This window comes from Lissotriton vulgaris, chromosome 9 (genome assembly GCF_964263255.1).
Source record: "Lissotriton vulgaris chromosome 9, aLisVul1.2, whole genome shotgun sequence".
In the NCBI taxonomy this organism is placed as follows: Eukaryota; Metazoa; Chordata; class Amphibia; order Caudata; family Salamandridae; genus Lissotriton; species Lissotriton vulgaris.
The window spans coordinates 539,419,855-539,440,106 of NC_141697.1; the positions used below are offsets into that span (position 1 = coordinate 539,419,855).

General features: G+C 43.9%; 8 non-coding genes across 8 annotated transcripts; all 8 read right to left on the minus strand.

Annotated features, from left to right (window-relative positions):
- Window positions 1–1,019: 1,019 nt before the first annotated feature.
- TRNAG-UCC (transfer RNA glycine (anticodon UCC)) lies at window positions 1,020–1,091 on the minus strand. Its single transcript has one exon. It is a non-coding gene; the product is annotated as a tRNA-Gly (tRNA).
- Window positions 1,092–2,603: 1,512 nt separating this feature from the next.
- On the minus strand, window positions 2,604–2,675 carry TRNAG-CCC (transfer RNA glycine (anticodon CCC)). The gene has a single exon. It is a non-coding gene; the product is annotated as a tRNA-Gly (tRNA).
- Window positions 2,676–5,794: 3,119 nt separating this feature from the next.
- TRNAG-CCC (transfer RNA glycine (anticodon CCC)) lies at window positions 5,795–5,866 on the minus strand. The gene has a single exon. It is a non-coding gene; the product is annotated as a tRNA-Gly (tRNA).
- A 1,534-nt stretch (window positions 5,867–7,400) lies between these two features.
- TRNAG-UCC (transfer RNA glycine (anticodon UCC)) lies at window positions 7,401–7,472 on the minus strand. The gene has a single exon. It is a non-coding gene; the product is annotated as a tRNA-Gly (tRNA).
- Window positions 7,473–8,978: 1,506 nt separating this feature from the next.
- On the minus strand, window positions 8,979–9,050 carry TRNAG-CCC (transfer RNA glycine (anticodon CCC)). Its single transcript has one exon. It is a non-coding gene; the product is annotated as a tRNA-Gly (tRNA).
- Window positions 9,051–10,579: 1,529 nt separating this feature from the next.
- On the minus strand, window positions 10,580–10,651 carry TRNAG-UCC (transfer RNA glycine (anticodon UCC)). The gene has a single exon. It is a non-coding gene; the product is annotated as a tRNA-Gly (tRNA).
- A 1,512-nt stretch (window positions 10,652–12,163) lies between these two features.
- TRNAG-CCC (transfer RNA glycine (anticodon CCC)) lies at window positions 12,164–12,235 on the minus strand. The gene has a single exon. It is a non-coding gene; the product is annotated as a tRNA-Gly (tRNA).
- Window positions 12,236–15,354: 3,119 nt separating this feature from the next.
- TRNAG-CCC (transfer RNA glycine (anticodon CCC)) lies at window positions 15,355–15,426 on the minus strand. Its single transcript has one exon. It is a non-coding gene; the product is annotated as a tRNA-Gly (tRNA).
- Window positions 15,427–20,252: the final 4,826 nt, after the last annotated feature.

Sequence of the window (20,252 nt, forward strand, 5' to 3'; positions counted from 1 at the left end):
CAGCTTGGTCCTTGGAAGGAAAATCAAGCAAAATTAGCAGAGGATGGTTTCGATCCATCGACCTCTGGGTTATGGGCCCAGCACGCTTCCGCTGCGCCACTCTGCTCCTTTGTGAAAGTGTTCTCTTTATGCAGATGAGGAGGCATTCAGAGAAGTGACGTGGGATTGGTCGGGCTCTCACCTCATTTGCCTAAGTATATCGCAAGGCATGCTGGGTGCAGAAAATCTTTATCTTCCCCTCTCACAATCAGTCACAACTGAAAGTCCAGACCCTCTTAGGCACTAGCCGTTTCAGGCCTTTAACAAGACAACAGCTCTCCGACGCTCTCTGTCTCTCTCTCTCTCTGTGATCCTAGTGCTTGCATGCTCAGTATTTGGCTTTTCCTGGGAGCCAGAGATCTACCCGGTGAGGGCTTGCCGGTATAAGGCTTTAGAGCGTTTGGGAGCGTTCGGTACATGAGAGGACGTTGGACTTGAAGCTATGCAAATTTGAAGCATCCAAACTTCCTGCTGCAGTCGGAGGCTCTTTCCATGGACATCTGCCTTTTGGATTCCTCTAAACTTGCCCTCTGATGAAACATTTTGTGAGCTGCAGTTACCTCCGACGGCTACAAGGTGGTGCTACATTCAGGTGAGGGCACAAGTATGCACAAAATGTTGGGGACTTTTGCCAGATTTATTGCTGGATCTTGCATATTTTTTTCAGAGGCTAAATATTGCCTAGGAAATGCTTTTTAACATAGAGATGCTGGAGTTAAAATGTCTGGTCGGGCCTCAGCCCTTTCATTGTCTGCCCACTGTAACATATTTTTTTACCAGTACATGTGAGTGGTGACTCTGCTTTATGAAACTTATCATATATTAGGACAATGAATATAGCAGAAGGGGCGATCGAAATGCTTGCCTACATATTTGTTTATTTTTTATATAATGGCTGATTAACCTCTTAATTATATTACCAGATTGTGAAATGTTGCTTTAAAATATATCCTGCTTGCAGAATATATATGTATTTGTACTGCGTTGGCCGGGAATCGAACCCGGGGCAACTGCTTGGAAGGCAGCTATGCTCACCACTATACCACCAACGCCCTCTGATCTTTGCGCTCTCGGTTCTAAACATTAGGACCCTGAGTTCAATGACTATCATGCACCAGCTTCAATGGTGCATTTGGTTTAGATACCAACATGAAAAGCAATAGAAAGTTTTTGTAGAGGGTAAGGAACTGGGATTGAAACCAAGGACAAAGCTGTGCAGTAGAGAAGAATGGAAAGCAGCAATACAAATAATAGATATGAACACATAGAGGCAGCATGGGAAGCAAAGCAGGGAAGAGAAATAGAGAACATTCCATGAAATGCCCAGGAGATAGATAAGAGCAGAACAAAAAAGGGAAGAATGAAATTCAAAGCCTCCACATAAAAGTGTTTGAAGGTCCCACCAGTCATTCATGCTTATTATTGTGTGCCTTTACTTTCAAAGTACAGTGTGGAGCTTTTGACGATCCCTCTCTTGTATTTCAGCAGACACAGATAGTTGAGAAGTCTTTTCTCACATAGCTGGCACAAGCTTGCGCTTTTCCTTGCTGGTAGCGTGGAAATGACAGCTTGGTCCTTGGAAGTAAAATCAAGCAAAATTAGCAGAGGATGGTTTCGATCCATCGACCTCTGGGTTATGGGCCCAGCACGCTTCCGCTGCGCCACTCTGCTCCGTTGTGAAAGTGTTCTTTTTATGCAGATAAGGAGCATTAGGCAGAGTAGCATGGGATTGGTCTGGCTCTCACCTCATTTGCATAAGTATATCCCAAGGCATGCTGGGTGCAGAAAAACTTCATCTTCCCCTCTCACAATCAGTCATAACTGAAAGTCAGACACTCTTAGGCACTAGCCGTTTCAGGCCTTTATCAAGACAGTAGCTCTTGAACCATCTCTCTCTCGCTCTGTGATCCTAGCACTAGCATGCTCAGGATTTGGCTTTACCTTGGAGCCAGAGATATACCCGGTGAGGGCTTGCCCGGTGTGAGGCTTTTGAGCGTTTGGGAGCGTTGTGGACGTTGGACAGGAAACTATGCGAATATGAAGCCTCCAACATTCCTGCTTCAGTGAGTGGTTCTTTCCATGGACGTCTGACTCTTGGATTCCTCTCAACTTGCCTTCTGATAAAACATTTTGTGAGCAGCAGTTTCCTTCGACAGCTACAAGGTGGCGCTACATTCAGGTGAGAGCACAAGTATGCACAAAATGTTAGGGACTTTTGCCAGATTTATCGGTGGATCTTGCATATTTTTTCAGAGGCTAGATATTGCCTAGAAATGCTTTTTAACATAGAGATGCTGGAGTTACAATGTCTGGTCGGGCCTCAGCCCTTCCATTGTTTGCCCACTGTAACAAATTTATTACCAGCACATGTGTGTTGTGACTCTGCTTTATGAAACTTATCATATATTAGGACAATGTATGTAGCAGAAGGTGCGATTGAGATGTTTGCCCACGTATTTGTTTATTTTTTTATATATGGCTGATTAATCTGTTCGTGAAATTTCCATTTTGTGACATGTTGCATTACAATATATCCTGCTTGCAGAATATATAAGTATTTTCAGTGCGTTGGCCGGGAATCGAACCCGGGTCAACTGCTTGGGAAGCAGCTATGCTCACCACTATACCACCAACGCCCTCTGATGTGTTAGCTCTCGGTTCTAAATATTACGTTGCAGAAATCAATGACTATCTTGCACCAGCTTCAATGGTGCATTTGGTTTAGATACCAACATGAGAAGCAGTAGAACGTTTTTTGCAGAGGGTAAGGAACTGGGGATTGAAACCAAGGACAAAGTTGTGCAGAAGAGAAGAAATGAAAAGCAACAGTACAAATAGTAGAAATGAGCATATATAGGCAGCATGGGAAGCAAAGCAGGGAAGAGAAAGAGAACATTCCATGAAATGCCCAGGAGATAGATAAGAGCAGAACAAAAAGGGAAGAATGAAATTCAAAGCATGCCCAGAAAGTTGTGTGAAGCTCCCACCAGTCAGTCATTTATGGTTATAATTGTGTGTCTTTACTTTCAAAGTACAGGGTTGTACCTTTCACGATCACTCTTGTATTACACAGACACGAATAGTTGAGAAGTCTTTTCTCACATAGCTGGCACAAGCTTGCACTTTTCCTTTCTGGCAATGTGGAAATGACAGCTTGGTCCTTGGAAGGAAAATCAAGCAAAATTAGCAGAGGATGGTTTCGATCCATCGACCTCTGGGTTATGGGCCCAGCACGCTTCCGCTGCGCCACTCTGCTCCTTTGTGAAAGTGTTCTCTTTATGCAGATGAGGAGGCATTCAGAGAAGTGACGTGGGATTGGTCAGGCTCTCACCTCATTTGCCTAAGTATATCGCAAGGCATGCTGGGTGCAGAAAATCTTTATCTTCCCCTCTCACAATCAGTCACAACTGAAAGTCCAGACCCTCTTAGGCACTAGCCGTTTCAGGCCTTTAACAAGACAACAGCTCTCCGACGCTCTCTGTCTCTCTCTCTCTCTGTGATCCTAGTGCTTGCATGCTCAGTATTTGGCTTTACCTGGGAGCCAGAGATCTACCCGGTGAGGGCTTGCCGGGTATAAGGCTTTAGAGCGTTTGGGAGCATTCGGTACATGAGAGGACGTTGGACTGGAAGCTATGCAAATTTGAAGCATCCAAACTTCCTGCTGCAGTCGGAGGCTCTTTCCATGGACATCTGCCTTTTGGATTCCTCTAAACTTGCCCTCTGATGAAACATTTTGTGAGCTGCAGTTACCTCCGACGGCTACAAGGTGGTGCTACATTCAGGTGAGGGCACAAGTATGCACAAAATGTTGGGGACTTTTGCCAGATTTATTGCTGGATCTTGCATATTTTTTTCAGAGGCTAAATATTGCCTAGGAAATGCTTTTTAACATAGAGATGCTGGAGTTAAAATGTCTGGTCGGGCCTCAGCCCTTTCATTGTCTGCCCACTGTAACATATTTTTTTACCAGCACATGTGAGTGGTGACTCTGCTTTATGAAACTTATCATATATTAGGACAATGAATATAGCAGAAGGGGCGATCGACATGCTTGCCTACATATTTGTTTATTTTTTATATAATGGCTGATTAACCTCTTCATTATATTACCATTTTGTGAAATGTTGCTTTAAAATATATCCTGCTTGCAGAATATATAAGTATTTGTACTGCGTTGGCCGGGAATCGAACCCGGGTCCACTTTTTTGAAGGCAGCTATGCTCACCACTATACCACCAACGCCCTCTGATCTGTGCGCTCTTGGTTCTAAACATTAGGACCCTGAGTTCAATGACTATCATGCACCAGCTTCAATTGTGCATTTGGTTTAGATACCAACATGAAAAGCAATAGAAAGTTTTTGTAGAGGGTAAGGAACTGGGATTGAAACCAAGGACAAAGCTGTGCAGAAGAGAAGAATGGAAAGCAGCAATACAAATAATAGATATGAACACATAGAGGCAGCATGGGAAGCAAAGCAGGGAAGAGAAATAGAGAACATTCCATGAAATGCCCAGGAGATAGATAAGAGCAGAACAAAAAAGGGAAGAATGAAATTCAAAGCCTCCACATAAAAGTGTTTGAAGGTCCCACCAGTCATTCATGCTTATTATTGTGTGCCTTTACTTTCAAAGTACAGTGTGGAGCCTTTGACGATCCCTCTCTTGTATTTCAGCAGACACAGATAGTTGAGAAGTCTTTTCTCACATAGCTGGCACAAGCTTGCGCTTTTCCTTGCTGGTAGCGTGGAAATGACAGCTTGGTCCTTGGAAGTAAAATCAAGCAAAATTAGCAGAGGATGGTTTCGATCCATCGACCTCTGGGTTATGGGCCCAGCACGCTTCCGCTGCGCCACTCTGCTCCGTTGTGAAAGTGTTCTTTTTATGCAGATAAGGAGCATTAGGCAGAGTAGCATGGGATTGGTCTGGCTCTCACCTCATTTGCATAAGTATATCCCAAGGCATGCTGGGTGCAGAAAAACTTCATCTTCCCCTCTCACAATCAGTCATAGCTGAAAGTCAGACACTCTTAGGCACTAGCCGTTTCAGGCCTTTATCAAGACAGTAGCTCTTGAACCATCTCTCTCTCGCTCTGTGATCCTAGCACTAGCATGCTCAGGATTTGGCTTTACCTTGGAGCCAGAGATATACCCGGTGAGGGCTTGCCCGGTGTGAGGCTTTTGAGCGTTCGGGACGTGAGTGGACGTTGGACAGGAAACTATGCGAATATGAAGCCTCCAACATTCCTGCTTCAGTGAGTGGTTCTTTCCATGGACATCTGACTCTTGGATTCCTCTCAACTTGCCTTCTGATAAAACATTTTGTGAGCAGCAGTTTCCTTCGACAGCTACAAGGTGGCGCTACATTCAGGTGAGAGCACAAGTATGCACAAAATGTTAGGGACTTTTGCCAGATTTATCGGTGGATCTTGCATATTTTTTTCAGAGGCTAAATATTGCCTAGAAATGCTTTTTAACATAGAGATGCTGGAGTTACAATGTCTGGTCGGGCCTCAGCCCTTCCATTGTTTGCCCACTGTAACAAATTTATTACCAGCACATGTGTGTTGTGACTCTGCTTTATGAAACTTATCATATATTAGGACAATGTATGTAGCAGAAGGTGCGATTGAGATGTTTGCCCACGTATTTGTTTATTTTTTTATATATGGCTGATTAATCTGTTCGTGAAATTTCCATTTTGTGACATGTTGCATTACAATATATCCTGCTTGCAGAATATATAAGTATTTTCAGTGCGTTGGCCGGGAATCGAACCCGGGTCAACTGCTTGGGAAGCAGCTATGCTCACCACTATACCACCAACGCCCTCTGATGTGTTAGCTCTCGGTTCTAAATATTACGTTGCAGAAATCAATGACTATCTTGCACCAGCTTCAATGGTGCATTTGGTTTAGATACCAACATGAGAAGCAGTAGAACGTTTTTTGCAGAGGGTAAGGAACTGGGGATTGAAACCAAGGACAAAGTTGTGCAGAAGAGAAGAAATGAAAAGCAACAGTACAAATAGTAGAAATGAGCATATATAGGCAGCATGGGAAGCAAAGCAGGGAAGAGAAAGAGAACATTCCATGAAATGCCCAGGAGATAGATAAGAGCAGAACAAAAAGGGAAGAATGAAATTCAAAGCATGCCCAGAAAGTTGTGTGAAGCTCCCACCAGTCAGTCATTTATGGTTATAATTGTGTGTCTTTACTTTCAAAGTACAGGGTTGTACCTTTCACGATCACTCTTGTATTACACAGACACGAATAGTTGAGAAGTCTTTTCTCACATAGCTGGCACAAGCTTGCACTTTTCCTTTCTGGCTATGTGGAAATGACAGCTTGGTCCTTGGAAGGAAAATCAAGCAAAATTAGCAGAGGATGGTTTCGATCCATCGACCTCTGGGTTATGGGCCCAGCACGCTTCCGCTGCGCCACTCTGCTCCTTTGTGAAAGTGTTCTCTTTATGCAGATGAGGAGGCATTCAGAGAAGTGACGTGGGATTGGTCGGGCTCTCACCTCATTTGCCTAAGTATATCGCAAGGCATGCTGGATGCAGAAAATCTTTATCTTCCCCTCTCACAATCAGTCACAACTGAAAGTCCAGACCCTCTTAGGCACTAGCCGTTTCAGGCCTTTAACAAGACAACAGCTCTCCGACGCTCTCTGTCTCTCTCTCTCTCTGTGATCCTAGTGCTTGCATGCTCAGTATTTGGCTTTACCTGGGAGCCAGAGATCTACCCGGTGAGGGCTTGCCGGGTATAAGGCTTTAGAGCGTTTGGGAGCGTTCGGTACATGAGAGGACGTTGGACTGGAAGCTATGCAAATTTGAAGCATCCAAACTTCCTGCTGCAGTCGGAGGCTCTTTCCATGGACATCTGCCTTTTGGATTCCTCTAAACTTGCCCTCTGATGAAACATTTTGTGAGCTGCAGTTACCTCCGACGGCTACAAGGTGGTGCTACATTCAGGTGAGGGCACAAGTATGCACAAAATGTTGGGGACTTTTGCCAGATTTATTGCTGGATCTTGCATATTTTTTTCAGAGGCTAAATATTGCCTAGGAAATGCTTTTTAACATAGAGATGCTGGAGTTAAAATGTCTGGTCGGGCCTCAGCCCTTTCATTGTCTGCCCACTGTAACATATTTTTTTACCAGTACATGTGAGTGGTGACTCTGCTTTATGAAACTTATCATATATTAGGACAATGAATATAGCAGAAGGGGCGATCGAAATGCTTGCCTACATATTTGTTTATTTTTTATATAATGGCTGATTAACCTCTTAATTATATTACCATTTTGTGAAATGTTGCTTTAAAATATATCCTGCTTGCAGAATATATAAGTATTTGTACTGCGTTGGCCGGGAATCGAACCCGGGTCAACTGCTTGGAAGGCAGCTATGCTCACCACTATACCACCAACGCCCTCTGATCTTTGCGCTCTCGGTTCTAAACATTAGGACCCTGAGTTCAATGACTATCATGCACCAGCTTCAATGGTGCATTTGGTTTAGATACCAACATGAAAAGCAATAGAAAGTTTTTGTAGAGGGTAAGGAACTGGGATTGAAACCAAGGACAAAGCTGTGCAGAAGAGAAGAATGGAAAGCAGCAATACAAATAATAGATATGAACACATAGAGGCAGCATGGGAAGCAAAGCAGGGAAGAGAAATAGAGAACATTTCATGAAATGCCCAGGAGATAGATAAGAGCAGAACAAAAAAGGGAAGAATGAAATTCAAAGCCTCCACATAAAAGTGTTTGAAGGTCCCACCAGTCATTCATGCTTATTATTGTGTGCCTTTACTTTCAAAGTACAGTGTGGAGCCTTTGACGATCCCTCTCTTGTATTTCAGCAGACACAGATAGTTGAGAAGTCTTTTCTCACATAGCTGGCACACGCTTGCGCTTTTCCTTGCTGGCAGCGTGGAAATGACAGCTTGGTCCTTGGAAGTAAAATCAAGCAAAATTAGCAGAGGATGGTTTCGATCCATCGACCTCTGGGTTATGGGCCCAGCACGCTTCCGCTGCGCCACTCTGCTCTGTTGTGAAAGTGTTCTTTTTATGCAGATAAGGAGCATTAAGCAGAGTAGCATGGGATTGGTCTGGCTCTCACCTCATTTGCATAAGTATATCCCAAGGCATGCTGGGTGCAGAAAAACTTCATCTTCCCCTCTCACAATCAGTCATAACTGAAAGTCAGACACTCTTAGGCACTAGCCGTTTCAGGCCTTTATCAAGACAGTAGCTCTTGAACCATCTCTCTCTCGCTCTGTGATCCTAGCACTAGCATGCTCAGGATTTGGCTTTACCTTGGAGCCAGAGATATACCCGGTGAGGGCTTGCCCGGTGTGAGGCTTTTGAGCGTTTGGGAGCGTTGTGGACGTTGGACAGGAAACTATGCGAATATGAAGCCTCCAACATTCCTGCTTCAGTGAGTGGTTCTTTCCATGGACATCTGACTCTTGGATTCCTCTCAACTTGCCTTCTGATAAAACATTTTGTGAGCAGCAGTTTCCTTCGACAGCTACAAGGTGGCGCTACATTCAGGTGAGAACACAAGTATGCACAAAATGTTAGGGACTTTTGCCAGATTTATCGGTGGATCTTGCATATTTTTTTCAGAGGCTAGATATTGCCTAGAAATGCTTTTTAACATAGAGATGCTGGAGTTACAATGTCTGGTCGGGCCTCAGCCCTTCCATTGTTTGCCCACTGTAACAAATTTATTACCAGCACATGTGTGTTGTGACTCTGCTTTATGAAACTTTTCATATATTAGGACAATGTATGTAGCAGAAGGTGCGATTGAGATGTTTGCCCACGTATTTGTTTATTTTTTTATATATGGCTGATTAATCTGTTCGTGAAATTTCCATTTTGTTACATGACAATATATCCTGCTTGCAGAATATATAAGTATTTTCAGTGCGTTGGCCGGGAATCGAACCCGGGTCAACTGCTTGGGAAGCAGCTATGCTCACCACTATACCACCAACGCCCTCTGATGTGTTAGCTCTCGGTTCTAAATATTACGTTGCAGAAATCAATGACTATCTTGCACCAGCTTCAATGGTGCATTCGGTTTAGATACCAACATGAGAAGCAGTAGAACGTTTTTTGCAGAGGGTAAGGAACTGGGGATTGAAACCAAGGACAAAGTTGTGCAGAAGAGAAGAAATGAAAAGCAACAGTACAAATAGTGGAAATGAGCATATATAGGCAGCATGGGAAGCAAAGCAGGGAAGAGAAAGAGAACATTCCATGAAATGCCCAGGAGATAGATAAGAGCAGAACAAAAAGGGAAGAATGAAATTCAAAGCATGCCCAGAAAGTTGTGTGAAGCTCCCACCAGTCATTTATGGTTATAATTGTGTGTCTTTACTTTCAAAGTACAGGGTTGTACCTTTCACGATCACTCTTGTATTACACAGACACGAATAGTTGAGAAGTCTTTTCTCACATAGCTGGCACAAGCTTGCACTTTTCCTTTCTGGCAATGTGGAAATGACAGCTTGGTCCTTGGAAGGAAAATCAAGCAAAATTAGCAGAGGATGGTTTCGATCCATCGACCTCTGGGTTATGGGCCCAGCACGCTTCCGCTGCGCCACTCTGCTCCTTTGTGAAAGTGTTCTCTTTATGCAGATGAGGAGGCATTCAGAGAAGTGACGTGGGATTGGTCGGGCTCTCACCTCATTTGCCTAAGTATATCGCAAGGCATGCTGGGTGCAGAAAATCTTTATCTTCCCCTCTCACAATCAGTCACAACTGAAAGTCCAGACCCTCTTAGGCACTAGCCGTTTCAGGCCTTTAACAAGACAACAGCTCTCCGACGCTCTCTGTCTCTCTCTCTCTCTGTGATCCTAGTGCTTGCATGCTCAGTATTTGGCTTTTCCTGGGAGCCAGAGATCTACCCGGTGAGGGCTTGCCGGTATAAGGCTTTAGAGCGTTTGGGAGCGTTCGGTACATGAGAGGACGTTGGACTTGAAGCTATGCAAATTTGAAGCATCCAAACTTCCTGCTGCAGTCGGAGGCTCTTTCCATGGACATCTGCCTTTTGGATTCCTCTAAACTTGCCCTCTGATGAAACATTTTGTGAGCTGCAGTTACCTCCGACGGCTACAAGGTGGTGCTACATTCAGGTGAGGGCACAAGTATGCACAAAATGTTGGGGACTTTTGCCAGATTTATTGCTGGATCTTGCATATTTTTTTCAGAGGCTAAATATTGCCTAGGAAATGCTTTTTAACATAGAGATGCTGGAGTTAAAATGTCTGGTCGGGCCTCAGCCCTTTCATTGTCTGCCCACTGTAACATATTTTTTTACCAGTACATGTGAGTGGTGACTCTGCTTTATGAAACTTATCATATATTAGGACAATGAATATAGCAGAAGGGGCGATCGAAATGCTTGCCTACATATTTGTTTATTTTTTATATAATGGCTGATTAACCTCTTAATTATATTACCAGATTGTGAAATGTTGCTTTAAAATATATCCTGCTTGCAGAATATATATGTATTTGTACTGCGTTGGCCGGGAATCGAACCCGGGGCAACTGCTTGGAAGGCAGCTATGCTCACCACTATACCACCAACGCCCTCTGATCTTTGCGCTCTCGGTTCTAAACATTAGGACCCTGAGTTCAATGACTATCATGCACCAGCTTCAATGGTGCATTTGGTTTAGATACCAACATGAAAAGCAATAGAAAGTTTTTGTAGAGGGTAAGGAACTGGGATTGAAACCAAGGACAAAGCTGTGCAGTAGAGAAGAATGGAAAGCAGCAATACAAATAATAGATATGAACACATAGAGGCAGCATGGGAAGCAAAGCAGGGAAGAGAAATAGAGAACATTCCATGAAATGCCCAGGAGATAGATAAGAGCAGAACAAAAAAGGGAAGAATGAAATTCAAAGCCTCCACATAAAAGTGTTTGAAGGTCCCACCAGTCATTCATGCTTATTATTGTGTGCCTTTACTTTCAAAGTACAGTGTGGAGCTTTTGACGATCCCTCTCTTGTATTTCAGCAGACACAGATAGTTGAGAAGTCTTTTCTCACATAGCTGGCACAAGCTTGCGCTTTTCCTTGCTGGTAGCGTGGAAATGACAGCTTGGTCCTTGGAAGTAAAATCAAGCAAAATTAGCAGAGGATGGTTTCGATCCATCGACCTCTGGGTTATGGGCCCAGCACGCTTCCGCTGCGCCACTCTGCTCCGTTGTGAAAGTGTTCTTTTTATGCAGATAAGGAGCATTAGGCAGAGTAGCATGGGATTGGTCTGGCTCTCACCTCATTTGCATAAGTATATCCCAAGGCATGCTGGGTGCAGAAAAACTTCATCTTCCCCTCTCACAATCAGTCATAACTGAAAGTCAGACACTCTTAGGCACTAGCCGTTTCAGGCCTTTATCAAGACAGTAGCTCTTGAACCATCTCTCTCTCGCTCTGTGATCCTAGCACTAGCATGCTCAGGATTTGGCTTTACCTTGGAGCCAGAGATATACCCGGTGAGGGCTTGCCCGGTGTGAGGCTTTTGAGCGTTTGGGAGCGTTGTGGACGTTGGACAGGAAACTATGCGAATATGAAGCCTCCAACATTCCTGCTTCAGTGAGTGGTTCTTTCCATGGACGTCTGACTCTTGGATTCCTCTCAACTTGCCTTCTGATAAAACATTTTGTGAGCAGCAGTTTCCTTCGACAGCTACAAGGTGGCGCTACATTCAGGTGAGAGCACAAGTATGCACAAAATGTTAGGGACTTTTGCCAGATTTATCGGTGGATCTTGCATATTTTTTCAGAGGCTAGATATTGCCTAGAAATGCTTTTTAACATAGAGATGCTGGAGTTACAATGTCTGGTCGGGCCTCAGCCCTTCCATTGTTTGCCCACTGTAACAAATTTATTACCAGCACATGTGTGTTGTGACTCTGCTTTATGAAACTTATCATATATTAGGACAATGTATGTAGCAGAAGGTGCGATTGAGATGTTTGCCCACGTATTTGTTTATTTTTTTATATATGGCTGATTAATCTGTTCGTGAAATTTCCATTTTGTGACATGTTGCATTACAATATATCCTGCTTGCAGAATATATAAGTATTTTCAGTGCGTTGGCCGGGAATCGAACCCGGGTCAACTGCTTGGGAAGCAGCTATGCTCACCACTATACCACCAACGCCCTCTGATGTGTTAGCTCTCGGTTCTAAATATTACGTTGCAGAAATCAATGACTATCTTGCACCAGCTTCAATGGTGCATTTGGTTTAGATACCAACATGAGAAGCAGTAGAACGTTTTTTGCAGAGGGTAAGGAACTGGGGATTGAAACCAAGGACAAAGTTGTGCAGAAGAGAAGAAATGAAAAGCAACAGTACAAATAGTAGAAATGAGCATATATAGGCAGCATGGGAAGCAAAGCAGGGAAGAGAAAGAGAACATTCCATGAAATGCCCAGGAGATAGATAAGAGCAGAACAAAAAGGGAAGAATGAAATTCAAAGCATGCCCAGAAAGTTGTGTGAAGCTCCCACCAGTCAGTCATTTATGGTTATAATTGTGTGTCTTTACTTTCAAAGTACAGGGTTGTACCTTTCACGATCACTCTTGTATTACACAGACACGAATAGTTGAGAAGTCTTTTCTCACATAGCTGGCACAAGCTTGCACTTTTCCTTTCTGGCTATGTGGAAATGACAGCTTGGTCCTTGGAAGGAAAATCAAGCAAAATTAGCAGAGGATGGTTTCGATCCATCGACCTCTGGGTTATGGGCCCAGCACGCTTCCGCTGCGCCACTCTGCTCCTTTGTGAAAGTGTTCTCTTTATGCAGATGAGGAGGCATTCAGAGAAGTGACGTGGGATTGGTCAGGCTCTCACCTCATTTGCCTAAGTATATCGCAAGGCATGCTGGGTGCAGAAAATCTTTATCTTCCCCTCTCACAATCAGTCACAACTGAAAGTCCAGACCCTCTTAGGCACTAGCCGTTTCAGGCCTTTAACAAGACAACAGCTCTCCGACGCTCTCTGTCTCTCTCTCTCTCTGTGATCCTAGTGCTTGCATGCTCAGTATTTGGCTTTACCTGGGAGCCAGAGATCTACCCGGTGAGGGCTTGCCGGGTATAAGGCTTTAGAGCGTTTGGGAGCATTCGGTACATGAGAGGACGTTGGACTGGAAGCTATGCAAATTTGAAGCATCCAAACTTCCTGCTGCAGTCGGAGGCTCTTTCCATGGACATCTGCCTTTTGGATTCCTCTAAACTTGCCCTCTGATGAAACATTTTGTGAGCTGCAGTTACCTCCGACGGCTACAAGGTGGTGCTACATTCAGGTGAGGGCACAAGTATGCACAAAATGTTGGGGACTTTTGCCAGATTTATTGCTGGATCTTGCATATTTTTTTCAGAGGCTAAATATTGCCTAGGAAATGCTTTTTAACATAGAGATGCTGGAGTTAAAATGTCTGGTCGGGCCTCAGCCCTTTCATTGTCTGCCCACTGTAACATATTTTTTTACCAGCACATGTGAGTGGTGACTCTGCTTTATGAAACTTATCATATATTAGGACAATGAATATAGCAGAAGGGGCGATCGACATGCTTGCCTACATATTTGTTTATTTTTTATATAATGGCTGATTAACCTCTTCATTATATTACCATTTTGTGAAATGTTGCTTTAAAATATATCCTGCTTGCAGAATATATAAGTATTTGTACTGCGTTGGCCGGGAATCGAACCCGGGTCCACTTTTTTGAAGGCAGCTATGCTCACCACTATACCACCAACGCCCTCTGATCTGTGCGCTCTTGGTTCTAAACATTAGGACCCTGAGTTCAATGACTATCATGCACCAGCTTCAATTGTGCATTTGGTTTAGATACCAACATGAAAAGCAATAGAAAGTTTTTGTAGAGGGTAAGGAACTGGGATTGAAACCAAGGACAAAGCTGTGCAGAAGAGAAGAATGGAAAGCAGCAATACAAATAATAGATATGAACACATAGAGGCAGCATGGGAAGCAAAGCAGGGAAGAGAAATAGAGAACATTCCATGAAATGCCCAGGAGATAGATAAGAGCAGAACAAAAAAGGGAAGAATGAAATTCAAAGCCTCCACATAAAAGTGTTTGAAGGTCCCACCAGTCATTCATGCTTATTATTGTGTGCCTTTACTTTCAAAGTACAGTGTGGAGCCTTTGACGATCCCTCTCTTGTATTTCAGCAGACACAGATAGTTGAGAAGTCTTTTCTCACATAGCTGGCACAAGCTTGCGCTTTTCCTTGCTGGTAGCGTGGAAATGACAGCTTGGTCCTTGGAAGTAAAATCAAGCAAAATTAGCAGAGGATGGTTTCGATCCATCGACCTCTGGGTTATGGGCCCAGCACGCTTCCGCTGCGCCACTCTGCTCCGTTGTGAAAGTGTTCTTTTTATGCAGATAAGGAGCATTAGGCAGAGTAGCATGGGATTGGTCTGGCTCTCACCTCATTTGCATAAGTATATCCCAAGGCATGCTGGGTGCAGAAAAACTTCATCTTCCCCTCTCACAATCAGTCATAGCTGAAAGTCAGACACTCTTAGGCACTAGCCGTTTCAGGCCTTTATCAAGACAGTAGCTCTTGAACCATCTCTCTCTCGCTCTGTGATCCTAGCACTAGCATGCTCAGGATTTGGCTTTACCTTGGAGCCAGAGATATACCCGGTGAGGGCTTGCCCGGTGTGAGGCTTTTGAGCGTTCGGGACGTGAGTGGACGTTGGACAGGAAACTATGCGAATATGAAGCCTCCAACATTCCTGCTTCAGTGAGTGGTTCTTTCCATGGACATCTGACTCTTGGATTCCTCTCAACTTGCCTTCTGATAAAACATTTTGTGAGCAGCAGTTTCCTTCGACAGCTACAAGGTGGCGCTACATTCAGGTGAGAGCACAAGTATGCACAAAATGTTAGGGACTTTTGCCAGATTTATCGGTGGATCTTGCATATTTTTTTCAGAGGCTAAATATTGCCTAGAAATGCTTTTTAACATAGAGATGCTGGAGTTACAATGTCTGGTCGGGCCTCAGCCCTTCCATTGTTTGCCCACTGTAACAAATTTATTACCAGCACATGTGTGTTGTGACTCTGCTTTATGAAACTTATCATATATTAGGACAATGTATGTAGCAGAAGGTGCGATTGAGATGTTTGCCCACGTATTTGTTTATTTTTTTATATATGGCTGATTAATCTGTTCGTGAAATTTCCATTTTGTGACATGTTGCATTACAATATATCCTGCTTGCAGAATATATAAGTATTTTCAGTGCGTTGGCCGGGAATCGAACCCGGGTCAACTGCTTGGGAAGCAGCTATGCTCACCACTATACCACCAACGCCCTCTGATGTGTTAGCTCTCGGTTCTAAATATTACGTTGCAGAAATCAATGACTATCTTGCACCAGCTTCAATGGTGCATTTGGTTTAGATACCAACATGAGAAGCAGTAGAACGTTTTTTGCAGAGGGTAAGGAACTGGGGATTGAAACCAAGGACAAAGTTGTGCAGAAGAGAAGAAATGAAAAGCAACAGTACAAATAGTAGAAATGAGCATATATAGGCAGCATGGGAAGCAAAGCAGGGAAGAGAAAGAGAACATTCCATGAAATGCCCAGGAGATAGATAAGAGCAGAACAAAAAGGGAAGAATGAAATTCAAAGCATGCCCAGAAAGTTGTGTGAAGCTCCCACCAGTCAGTCATTTATGGTTATAATTGTGTGTCTTTACTTTCAAAGTACAGGGTTGTACCTTTCACGATCACTCTTGTATTACACAGACACGAATAGTTGAGAAGTCTTTTCTCACATAGCTGGCACAAGCTTGCACTTTTCCTTTCTGGCTATGTGGAAATGACAGCTTGGTCCTTGGAAGGAAAATCAAGCAAAATTAGCAGAGGATGGTTTCGATCCATCGACCTCTGGGTTATGGGCCCAGCACGCTTCCGCTGCGCCACTCTGCTCCTTTGTGAAAGTGTTCTCTTTATGCAGATGAGGAGGCATTCAGAGAAGTGACGTGGGATTGGTCGGGCTCTCACCTCATTTGCCTAAGTATATCGCAAGGCATGCTGGATGCAGAAAATCTTTATCTTCCCCTCTCACAATCAGTCACAACTGAAAGTCCAGACCCTCTTAGGCACTAGCCGTTTCAGGCCTTTAACAAGACAACAGCTCTCCGACGCTCTCTGTCTCTCTCTCTCTCTGTGATCCTAGTGCTTGCATGCTCAGTATTTGGCTTTACCTGGGAGCCAGAGATCTACCCGGTGAGGGCTTGCCGGGTATAAGGCTTTAGAGCGTTTGGGAGCGTTCGGTACATGAGAGGACGTTGGACTGGAAGCTATGCAAATTTGAAGCATCCAAACTTCCTGCTGCAGTCGGAGGCTCTTTCCATGGACATCTGCCTTTTGGATTCCTCTAAACTTGCCCTCTGATGAAACATTTTGTGAGCTGCAGTTACCTCCGACGGCTACAAGGCGGTGCTACATTCAGGTGAGGGCACAAGTATGCACAAAATGTTGGGGACTTTTGCCAGATTTATTGCTGGATCTTGCATATTTTTTTCAGAGGCTAAATATTGCCTAGGAAATGCTTTTTAACATAGAGATGCTGGAGTTAAAATGTCTGGTCGGGCCTCAGCCCTTTCATTGTCTGCCCACTGTAACATATTTTTTTACCAGCACATGTGAGTGGTGACTCTGCTTTATGTTACTTATCATATATTAGGACAATGAATATAGCAGAAGGGGCGATCGAAATGCTTGCCTACATATTTGTTTATTTTTTATATAATGGCTGATTAACCTCTTCATTATATTACCATTTTGTGAAATGTTGCTTTAAAGTATATCCTGCTTGCAGAATATATAAGTATTTGTACTGCGTTGGCCGGGAATCGAACCCGGGTCAACTGCTTGGAAGGCAGCTATGCTCACCACTATAATACCAACGCCCTCTGATCTCTGCGCTCTCGGTTCTAAACATTGGGACCCTGAGTTCAATGACTATCATGCACCAGCTTCAATGGTGCATTTGGTTTAGATACCAACATGAAAAGCAATAGAAAGTTTTTGTAGAGGGTAAGGAACTGGGATTGAAACCAAGGACAAAGCTGTGCAGAAGAGAAGAATGGAAAGCAGCAATACAAATAATAGATATGAACACATAGAGGCAGCATGGGAAGCAAAGCAGGGAAGAGAAATAGAGAACATTCCATGAAATGCCCAGGAGATAGATAAGAGCAGAACAAAAAAGGGAAGAATGAAATTCAAAGCCTCCACATAAAAGTGTTTGAAGGTCCCACCAGTCATTCATGCTTATTATTGTGTGCCTTTACTTTCAAAGTACAGTGTGGATCCTTTGACGATCCCTCTCTTGTATTTCAGCAGACACAGATAGTTGAGAAGTCTTTTCTCACATAGCTGGCACACGCTTGCGCTTTTCCTTGCTGGCAGCGTGGAAATGACAGCTTGGTCCTTGGAAGTAAAATCAAGCAAAATTAGCAGAGGATGGTTTCGATCCATCGACCTCTGGGTTATGGGCCCAGCACGCTTCCGCTGCGCCACTCTGCTCCGTTGTGAAAGTGTTCTTTTTATGCAGATAAGGAGCATTAAGCAGAGTAGCATGGGATTGGTCTGGCTCTCACCTCATTTGCATAAGTATATCCCAAGGCATGCTGGGTGCAGAAAAACTTCATCTTCCCCTCTCACAATCAGTCATAACTGAAAGTCAGACACTCTTAGGCACTAGCCGTTTCAGGCCTTTATCAAGACAGTAGCTCTTGAACCATCTCTCTCTCGCTCTGTGATCCTAGCACTAGCATGCTCAGGATTTGGCTTTACCTTGGAGCCAGAGATATACCCGGTGAGGGCTTGCCCGGTGTGAGGCTTTTGAGCGTTTGGGAGCGTTCGGGACGTGAGTGGACGTTAGACAGGAAACTATGCGAATATGAAGCCTCCAACATTCCTGCTTCAGTGAGTGGTTCTTTCCATGGACATCTGACTCTTGGATTCCTCTCAACTTGCCTTCTGATAAAACATTTTGTGAGCAGCAGTTTCCTTCGACAGCTACAAGGTGGCGCTACATTCAGGTGAGAGCACAAGTATGCACAAAATGTTAGGGACTTTTGCCAGATTTATCGGTGGATCTTGCATATTTTTTTCAGAGGCTAGATATTGCCTAGAAATGCTTTTTAACATAGAGATGCTGGAGTTACAATGTCTGGTCGGGCCTCAGCCCTTCCATTGTTTGCCCACTATAACAAATTTATTACCAGCACATGTGTGTTGTGACTCTGCTTTATGAAACTTATCATATATTAGGACAATGTATGTAGCAGAAGGTGCGATTGAGATGTTTGCCCACGTATTTGTTTATTTTTTTATATATGGCTGATTAATCTGTTCGTGAAATTTCCATTTTGTGACATGTTGCATTACAATATATCCTGCTTGCAGAATATATAAGTATTTTCAGTGCGTTGGCCGGGAATCGAACCCGGGTCAACTGCTTGGGAAGCAGCTATGCTCACCACTATACCTCCAACGCCCTCTGATGTGTTAGCTCTCGGTTCTAAATATTACGTTGCAGAAATCAATGACTATCTTGCACCAGCTTCAATGGTGCATTTGGTTTAGATGCCAACATGAGAAGCAGTAGAACGTTTTTTGCAGAGGGTAAGGAACTGGGGATTGAAACCAAGGACAAAGTTGTGCAGAAGAGAAGAAATGAAAAGCAACAGTACAAATAGTAGAAATGAGCATATATAGGCAGCATGGGAAGCAAAGCAGGGAAGAGAAAGAGAACATTCCATGAAATGCCCAGGAGATAGATAAGAGCAGAACAAAAAGGGAAGAATGAAATTCAAAGCATGCCCAGAAAGTTGTGTGAAGCTCCCACCAGTCATTTTTGGTTATAATTGTGTGTCTTTACTTTCAAAGTACAGGGTTGCACCTTTCAGGATCACTCTTGTATTACACAGACACGAATAGTTGAGAAGTCTTTTCTCACATAGCTGGCACAAGCTTGCACTTTTCCTTTCTGGCTATGTGGAAATGACAGCTTGGTCCTTGGAAGGAAAATCAAGCAAAATTAGCAGAGGATGGTTTCGATCCATCGACCTCTGGGTTATGGGCCCAGCACGCTTCCGCTGCGCCACTCTGCTCCTTTGTGAAAGTGTTCTCTTCATGCAGATGAGGAGGCATTCAGAGAAGTGACGTGGGATTGGTCGGGCTCTCACCTCATTTGCCTAAGTATATCGCAAGGCATGCTGGGTGCAGAAAATCTTTATCTTCCCCTCTCACAATCAGTCACAACTGAAAGTCCAGACCCTCTTAGGCACTAGCCGTTTCAGGCCTTTAACAAGACAACAGCTCTCCGACGCTCTCTGTCTCTCTCTCTCTCTGTGATCCTAGTGCTTGCATGCTCAGTATTTGGCTTTACCTGGGAGCCAGAGATCTATCCGGTGAGGGCTTGCCGGGTATAAGGCTTTAGAGCGTTTGGGAGCGTTCGGTACATGAGAGGACGTTGGACTGGAAGCTATGCAAATTTGAAGCATCCAAACTTCCTGCTGCAGTCGGAGGCTCTTTCCATGGACATCTGCCTTTTGGATTCCTCTAAACTTGCCCTCTGATGAAACATTTTGTGAGCTGCAGTTACCTCCGACGGCTACAAGGCGGTGCTACATTCAGGTGAGGGCACAAGTATGCACAAAATGTTGGGGACTTTTGCCAGATTTATTGCTGGATCTTGCATATTTTTTTCAGAGGCTAAATATTGCCTAGGAAATGCTTTTTAACATAGAGATGCTGGAGTTAAAATGTCTGGTCGGGCCTCAGCCCTTTCATTGTCTGCCCACTGTAACATATTTTTTTACCAGCACATGTGAGTGGTGACTCTGCTTTATGTTACTTATCATATATTAGGACAATGAATATAGCAGAAGGGGCGATCGAAATGCTTGCCTACATATTTGTTTATTTTTTATATAATGGCTGATTAACCTCTTCATTATATTACCATTTTGTGAAATGTTGCTTTAAAGTATATCCTGCTTGCAGAATATATAAGTATTTGTACTGCGTTGGCCGGGAATCGAACCCGGGTCAACTGCTTGGAAGGCAGCTATGCTCACCACTATAATACCAACGCCCTCTGATCTCTGCGCTCTCGGT